Source organism: Colobus angolensis, unplaced genomic scaffold (assembly GCF_000951035.1).
Source record: "Colobus angolensis palliatus isolate OR3802 unplaced genomic scaffold, Cang.pa_1.0 Scaffold49, whole genome shotgun sequence".
NCBI classification, from domain to species: Eukaryota; Metazoa; Chordata; class Mammalia; order Primates; family Cercopithecidae; genus Colobus; species Colobus angolensis.
This window is the reverse complement of record NW_012118376.1, coordinates 3,502,568-3,511,098: the sequence shown is the minus strand read 5'-3', so window position 1 is coordinate 3,511,098 and position 8,531 is coordinate 3,502,568. Positions and strand designations below refer to the sequence as shown.

The 8,531-nt window shown below is 43.8% G+C and overlaps 1 protein-coding gene across 1 annotated transcript in view; it reads left to right on the top strand.

Annotated features, from left to right (window-relative positions):
• The first annotated feature begins 682 nt into the window (after nt 1-682).
• The window catches only part of IQGAP2 (IQ motif containing GTPase activating protein 2), a 350,336-nt gene continuing 342,487 nt past the window's right edge, over nt 683-8,531 (top strand). The window contains exon 1 of the mRNA XM_011959360.1: nt 683-784. The gene's annotated coding sequence lies outside the window, so the exon portion shown is untranslated. The remainder of the gene's footprint in view (nt 785-8,531) is intronic.

The following is an 8,531-nucleotide window of genomic DNA, read 5'->3' as shown; positions in this document are numbered from 1 at the left end:
GTTGCAAAGGGCAGTGAACCGCGTCCCCCGCTCCCCCCATTCCTAATATCCAGCTGGCAACCCAGACCCTCCACTCTGCATACCCCAAACGGGTGCGCGGGCAGTGCGGGGGTTGCGCTCTGGGACAGACCAGGTTGGGTTTTTAGGGGTATCAGGTGAGGAGTCCGCGGAGCTCCGGGCCGCCACCGGCTTGGGCCAGGGGGTGGCGTAAGGCACCGGATTCTTCCAACCCAGAAAGGGGGAAAAGTTTGTTTGCTGTGGCTACAGGTGGGCACCACAAATAGGGCGCCGGCGCACTCTGCTAGTGCAAAGTCGGCTTGACTGGAAGGGCGGGCGTCTCCTCCTGTCCCGCGCCCTCGGACTTCACCTGAGCCGCTAGAGCCATTGGCCTCACAGGTGTGAGTCCCTCCTCGCTGAAACCCCCCAACCCCTTTCCTCCCCGTTTCCCTCGCATGGGAGGATTGCTGTGTGGAGGGGACGCGGCACTAGGCTCCAGGGAATCCGGTGGGAGCCCGCGTGACTTGAACGAGATGGTGTCGATTACCCAGCCAGGGGCTGCCTTCGGAAAGAGGTTGCTTTGGCCGATCGTGAGTGGATGGAGCCAGATTAACACTAACCACGTGGCTTCATGTGCAGAGTTCAGAGTCCTAAACATGTGCCAGGAAGCATTTCCTTTAAAACAAACAGAAAGTTGGCCCGCTGTCTCTCCAAGGTGGCCCTGTCAGTGAACCCAAGGCCGAAGACCACAGGTTAATCTTTGCCCAGGCTGGCCTTGGTGGCAGAGGTACCAGGTTTGGGTTAAGGTGGTGATACCTTAAGCAGGGTGTTGTGTGTGTGTGTGTGTCTGTGTGTGTGTGTGTGTGGTTTTGGATGGTGCTTAGGGCCACTGACTTGCTTAACTGAAAAAGGGCTGCTCAACTTGTCTAGGTTCTTTCGCCTCCTCCCCGCTGGCGCGTTGAAGATGGGAGGTTATCTTTCCTGTGTTACCCTTGCAGTGACGGGGAGGCCTGAGGACTACAGCCTCTGTACTCTAATGCATTCAGCGGTTGACTGAGACCCAGCTTTTTGCCTTTTGGTAAACCACACAGACAGCAGAGCCTCTTGGGTTCAAGGAGGAACACTGTGCTCATTCAGTGTTTGCAGTGCCAACCTCAGGTGGGACCCAGCTTTTTGCTGGGTGTTTGCAGTGCCAACCTTAGGTTGGTAGAAGTACTTTAATGTGACAAGCTCTCAGAACATATGGTGGCTTCACTGTGTCAAATGGTAAGATAACCACAAACTTCTGTAAACTAGGTGAATCTACATGAGCAAATAATTTCTTGCTGTCACATGATTAATGTCGGCCCTCATTAACAATAGATAGTGCAAAATTTCCGTGAATGTGGTACATGAATGCAGCATTTCTGTCAGTCCCTGCATGTGCATCTGTGATGCTGCTTGATTTTCACGGAATAAATATGTGTTTTAAGTGCACTCCAGGAGAAGCTATGGAGGGAGTCCAGATCTGGCAAGCCTGAAGCCCAGTTCACAGGGCTGCTTTCTTTGGAAATCTTCATCCAGCTTTCCTCACCAATATGGTGTAAGGGGGTGGGTGCCATCTTGTTGGAATCACTCCCGGTTACTTTCCCTCCGCTCATCAAGTGCTGGCATTCATTGGTCACTTAACACTGTCAAAAATGGAAAATATTTGCCTATGTTTCCAGACTTTCTTGTCACCCTGAAATATGAAGGCTTTAATGTGACAGTTATGTCATTAAAGTGAACACTTTTATAATTTTGGTTTATGAATGGTGTATTTTCAGTGTATTCAGAACATGATATCTAGCAGAATAGATTTTGGTGTCAATAGGCATTACCTAACATTGCCTATTCATGCAAAAGAGGGCTATTTGGTGTGTTAGTGTAATTTCTGGTTGTTGTTGGCTTTCTGAACCTCCTATCAGCATGAGACTGAAAATAGTGCTGTGAGTTCTTCTTGGGAAGGCTAGGGAAGGATAACAGGATTGTCCTTGCTCTGTTGTGTTCTGGGGCTGTGCTTTTTCTTGTTTATTGGTTTGGTAAGTACAGGTTCAGTAAAACCTCAAATTATAACGGGCGTTATCCCTAGCATTTAAAAATAAAGTAGCAATACATTGTAATTTCAGTTCTAGTGCTGAACGTTCTGAGTATAAGATGTTTGAGACTGGGCTTTAAACACAAGTTTTTGGTAGTTTGAATTAAGCCAGCTATTGCTTATTTTGGGTCTGAGCTTCTGTTCTGCTGTCTCTCCTACCCACTTGAATCATCGTTTAATTCAGTAGTTCTTATACAAAGTAACTAAATCAACTCAGCTCAGGCTGTATGGTCTTTCTCCTCTGTACCAGGCTGAGGGTCTGTAAAAGGCCACATAATAAATTGTACTTGAGGGATTTCTTAATGAGTTCTCCATGAGACCTCTGACTCTTCTTAGGTTTCTGACAGATGCAAGATTGCTGAAGTCTCCCTAATTTGCACACAGAAGCACTGGATTGAAATTAAATAGACTATTTTCTATTTAATTTCCGCTATTGTTGGCCACATCTTCCTGCAATCTGTAAAGTTATTTTTGTATAATGTTAATACTACAAACAAAGCTGAAACAATTCAGTAACACAATTCTGAAGGGAAGAGGTGGAAGAAGGAAGTGGTAGTAGGGAGCTGTTTAAACTAATGCAGACATAGACATAGTATATACTATATATTGCATATATAGTATTTTTCTATACTCAACCAAATTAAGATGACACTTATGCTTAGGTGTGATTTGCAAATAACTTGTGTTGTTGTAATGGATTATGATGTATCTGCCAAATTAATTCTGAAAACATATTGCTGCCATGATCTGTCGTAATTTTTGTTCCAGTTACTTGAGAGTTAAAAACACCAGCGAGAGCTAAAGAGGGGTTTGTGACTAGGCAGATGACTTCACTTACCACTGATAACACAATCAGCACTTAAGTGACTACAGTGGATCTCTAATGATTGCATAGGCAAGAACTGTGGTTTTCTACCCTTTACAAGATTTAGAGACTTCCTTTCATGAGATACATTGTACAAAAAAATGGGGATCAATGTTTCACTGTTTGCTTCTTTTAAAAAGTGCAACCTAAGTCCAGCATGTTGTGGGGGCGGGGAAGGGGAAGTTGAGAAAGATTCTGGTTGAGCATTTTTTTATTTTTTATTTTTTATTTATTCATTTATTTATTATTTATTTATTTATTTATTTTGAGGCAGGATCTTGCTCTCTCACCCAGGCTGGAGTGCATGGCTCCCTGTAGCCTCAAACTTCCCAGCCTCAAGCTGTCCTCCCACCTCACCCTCCTGAGTAGCTGGTACTACAGGCACACATCACCACAACCAGCTAATTTTTTATATTTTTTTGTAGAGATGGGGTTTTGCCATGTTGCCCAGGCTGGTCTCCAGCTGCTGGGCTCAAGCAATCCTCCCTCCTCAGCCTCCCAAAGTGCTGGGATTACAGATGTGAGTCACCACATCTGGCCTGATACTGTGAGCTTTTGAGTACTGCTCTCTGCTCTTGTCTGAATGGTGATGTTACTAAGTTACCTGGAGACTGGAGTTTTGGGTTGGTCAGTGCAACTAAGCTTATCCATCTACAATGACCAATCTGAGATGAAATTTAAGTTCTGAAGTAGTTAAACGTAGTTGTGTAAAAGGGGATTGAATAAGTCTGTATTTAGCATAGCTCAGCTGTAACATCCTATCAGTGCTTTCATTTGAACCACAGAAGGGTATCTACAGCCTTATCTTGTGATGCTGTTTTCAGTAGACAAAAAGTCAAGCTGCTCCCTCATATGCTGGTGTTTTGGTTGAGCTTTTCAAAAGGATCTTTAAGGTCAACAGCTAAAGTGTTATTTTAGTATGCTTTTAACTTTAATTATACATGCTGTTAGCCAGAATGACTTGTTTAGGAGAGTTTAAGCTTCTAATACTGAGTTTGTTTTACAATTTAGTGTTATTTGGGGTGTTAGTTAACTCCTTTTTCTCTAGGGAGCCAATGACTTACTATTGCCGTCTACCCTCTCACTACACAAGCTTTTTAATAGTCCCTTCTATTTAAAAGCTGGGCATGTGGCTCATGCCTGTAATCCCAGGAGTTTGGGAAGCCAAGGCAGGTGGATCATATATAGTCATGAGTTCGAGACTAGCCTAGCCAGCATAGTGAAACCTCGTCTCTACGAAAAATACAAAAATTAGCTTGGTGTGGAAGTGCACGCCTGTAATCCCAGCTACTTGGGAGGCTGAGGCAGGAGAATCCCAAATAGGGGAATCGCAAGCAGGAGAAAGCCTTGAACCCGGGAGGCAGAGGTTGCAATAAGCCAAGATCACGCCACTGCACTCCAGCCTGGGCGACACAGCGAGACTCTATCTCAAAAAAAAAAAAAAAAAAAAAAGCTAGTATACAAACAGATCTAATGCTTACCATGTCTTCATGGTAACTAAAAGAGAAACAAAGGCCACTCAACGTCTGATTTGATAGGGTCAGGTAAGTCCTACAGGGCAGGCAGTTTAATACGGGATATGCAACAAATGTTTGTGAACTTACCAAGGGCTGGGTGCTTTTTGTGTGTTACTGTTGTCATCAGCTCATTATGGCCTTTGAGAGGGTCAGTGGTTTTCCATTTTACAAAGAAGCTTAAACCCCTGGTACTGTGTCAAGGCCACCCTGCTAGCTGGTGGCAGGGGAACTTGGAAGCAGCACTGTCAGATCCTGGAGCCTTTCCCCATTGACTGTTGCCAGTTTGCTGCCCCTGAATCATAAATGTTCACCCCTTCTATGTGTTTCAGGAGTTTGTCATGATTCTCTCAAGATACAGAAACCTCTAGCTATTTATGCTGGATGTGGTGGTGTACACCTGTAGTTACAGCTACTTGGGAGGCTAAGGCAGGAGGATCACACCTATGATTACACCTGTGAATAGCCACAGCTCTCCAGCCTAGGCAACATAGTGAGATCTGCGCTACACCCCCCACCCCCTTGCCTGAACTCAGTCTCTCTTATTTATTTATTTATTTATTTTTTGAGATGGAGTTCCACTATGTTGCCCAGGCTGAAGTGCTGTGGTGAGATCTGGGCTCACTGCAACCAGTGTCTCCTGGGTTCAAGTGATTCTCCCACCTCAGCCTCCCAAGTAGCTGGGACCACAGGCATGCGCCACCACACCCAGCTAATTTTTGTATGTTTTAGTAGAGATGGGGTTTCACCGTGGTGGTCAGGCTGGTCTCGAACTTCCTACCTCAAGTGATCCGCCTGGCTCAGCCTCCCAAAGTTCTAGGATTACAGGCATGAGCCACCCCACCCAGTGAGACCCCGATCTCTAAAAACAAAACAAAAAACACAAAAAAACTTGTGGCCATTGGATAGTGTGCTCATTTATAAATAGATGTACAGGGGCTTTTTTTTTTTTCTTCTTCCCAGACAGAGTCTTGCTCTGTCACCCAGGCTAGAGTGCAGTGGCATGATCTCAGCTCACTGCAACCTCTGCCTCCCAGGTTCTAGCAATTCTCGTGCTTTACCCTCCTGAGTAGCTGGGATTATAGGCATGTACCATCATGCCCGGCTAATTTTTGTATTTTTGGTAGAGATGGGTTTTCATCACATTGGCCAGGCTGGTCTCGAACTCCTGAGATCAAATGATCTGCCTTCCTCAGCCTCCCAAAGTGCTGCTATTACAGGCATGAGACACCATGCCCAGCCTTACATGGGCTTTTTATAGAGTACATCCAAGCTTCATCAAATATTTTGTGTATACTTAGAAACATCCCATCTCTTACTGTGAGGTGCTGAAGTGAAAGGCTTTTCCATAATAATACAGTGACATGTGCCCCAGTGATTGCAAATAGGATAATCTGTAAAACCTACTTTATTACATACACTGCCCATACCTTAAAGTCTGGGATTGTTGAGAAATCCAGTAGAAACTTGCAGTAGTGTGGCCGACCTGTGAGCTTATACTTTGTCACCTTACTGCTCTATTTTATTTTTCTCTCTTGAGAGGCAGTATGGTGTTGATAAAATGGCAAAAGCTTTGGAGTTGAATAGAGGTGGGTTTGAATTCTGACTTCCATTGCCTGCCTCAGTAGCCTTGGGGTTTTCTCCTGTACCTTGAGAGGGTGTGTGGAAATGATATATCTATAGAGGTGGCTGATGTGGTTCCTGGCACATAATGCTAAACAAATTGTAATTGTTTCAATTAATTGAGCACTTAATACTAGCAAAATATTGTGATGAATGAAACACCACTTAGCTGCTGACAGCTTACCAGAGAATCTGGGTGACAAGTAAAAATGCTTATACTTTTAGTGCCCTTCCAAAGTTCTGTGGAAGAGAAGATATGAGAAGGATGGATTTGGATGGGGGCAACGGGAGGGCTTCATGAAAGTTGTGAATTTGAAATGACCTTGAGGAAGGTCAGAGGAAAACCTGAAACACATGCTAGTATATTTGTATTGTGGAATCTTCTATTTATATAGGCAATAAAGGACAATTGGAGCTGTCCTGAGGAGAGTCACCTGATGCAACTCCTCACAAGTATCTTCTTGTTCTTTGAGATGGTTTTTTTTAAAAAAAAAAAAAAAAAACACCCCGAACTTTTCACTAGAGACATGGGTGAGTGGCCCAGTGAAGTGAGTGACAGGGGAGGCAGGTGTGGTGAGACGTAGGGATGTGAGCATTTGGTGCTCTCTCTGCTGTCTGCTTAGCGGCCTCTTCCCTATGCTTCTGGGTTTAGCCATGTCTTTTGGATGAACAGCTTTGCCAGAGAGTTTTGCTGAGCATGGGTGAATTCTCTGAGAACAGGTAAAGGAAACGAGTCCTGCTTAGAGCAGGACAAGGATCTTGACAACTGAATTCTCTAGGGGGTAGGGTTTCTCTTACCTCATTTTCTCTCATTCTCTCCATTAATTGTGGCAATGTTTTCACTGATTTACAGTCAGATTTCACTAATTTACGGTTCTGCAATGTCCAGCATCCCAGTTTTGTCGAAGAATGACTTAGACTGTGTTTCCAATTCATTGTCAATTGCCTGAGGAACTTTCACTTAGACTTTCTGTGGGATTTTACTAAGCTCTAATTGGACCGTCCTTTAATTTTATAATTGCGTATTATGTATGACTTCTTCTTGCCAAGGTGCCTAAGAGGAGCTGACAGCTGTTTATTTAGTAAATGCAGTGGTTTTCAAAGAGCAGTCTCTGGAGCAGGAGCAGCAGCAGCAGCATCGGAGCATCTCCTGAGAACTTGTTGGAAAGGCAGATGCCCAGGCCCCACTCAGACCTGCCAAATCAGAAACTCTGTGGCAGGGCTGGCAGTCTGAATTTTAACAGGCCCTGCAGTTGATTCTGATGCACTAGGGCATCAGAAGGGTAAAGAGGCATTTCTGATATATAGTTACTCTTCACAGTGCTTGCAAGTTTTTGTAAAGTAAGTGAAAACACATGGGTATGTTATGGAACTCTTTATTTACAGTATCTCTTGAATGTTTGATTTGTAAACCACATACTAACCCAGGCCTTGATTACTTTACAGGTTCGTGTTTATTTTATAGAATTAATTTTGGTATGGCTTTAAGTTTGCTTTTCTTTCTTCTGGGAAACAAATGTGATTTGGAAGGTGCTGTGGTTTGAATGTATTCCCCAAAGTTCATGTGTTGGAACGTAATCCCCAATGCAGTAGTATTGGGAGGTGGAGCCTAATGAGTGGCGATTAGGCCACCAGAGTTCTGCCCTCGTGAATGGGTTAATGTTGTTATTGTGAGTGAGTTCGGTAAAAGGATGAGGTCAGCCTCCTTTTCTCTCTTTCACCCATGCGATGCCTTTTGCCATGTTACGGTGCAGTAAGAAGGCTCTCACCAGATGCAGGCCCCTCAACCTTGGACATCCTATCCTCCAGAACTGTGTGGAAACAGATTTCTGTTCCTCATAAATGACCCAGTCTCAGGTATTCTGTTATAGCAGCACAAAACAGACTAAAACAAATGGATAAATTTAAAATCTCCACTGACTAGAGATAAAGCAAGGTTAGCTTTCCAGGGATTTCAGCTGGAAGTGAGGCTTTTAGGAGCCATTGGGAAGGCTGGGTGAACAGGGAACCTTTTTGTGTAAGAAAGGGAACTCTAAGCCTGGAAATTCTGGGCTTCTAATCCCTGGGGGTAGGAGGTGGGGAGCTGGACAGTAAGAATTCGTAGATGTCCTCCTCCGTTTTTTTTCTTTTTCCTTCCAGGACACCTTAAAGTGTTTTTCATTCATTCATTTATTCATTCACAATTTTTAGAACTGTGAATATGTTAGCAGAGATATTATTTGATAGACATAAGTGCACCCAGGTCATTCCCAAATTGCAGGGAAACTACCAATCTGTTTATTTTACTATCGGTAAAAGACAGGAGGACATTTTTATTGTTTATTGCTTAGAATCTCCCAAAAAGATTTCCAATTGGTTGTTCTTTCTCTATTGCTACTAAATCTCTGAAGGAAGACATTTTAATTTTTTTTTTTTT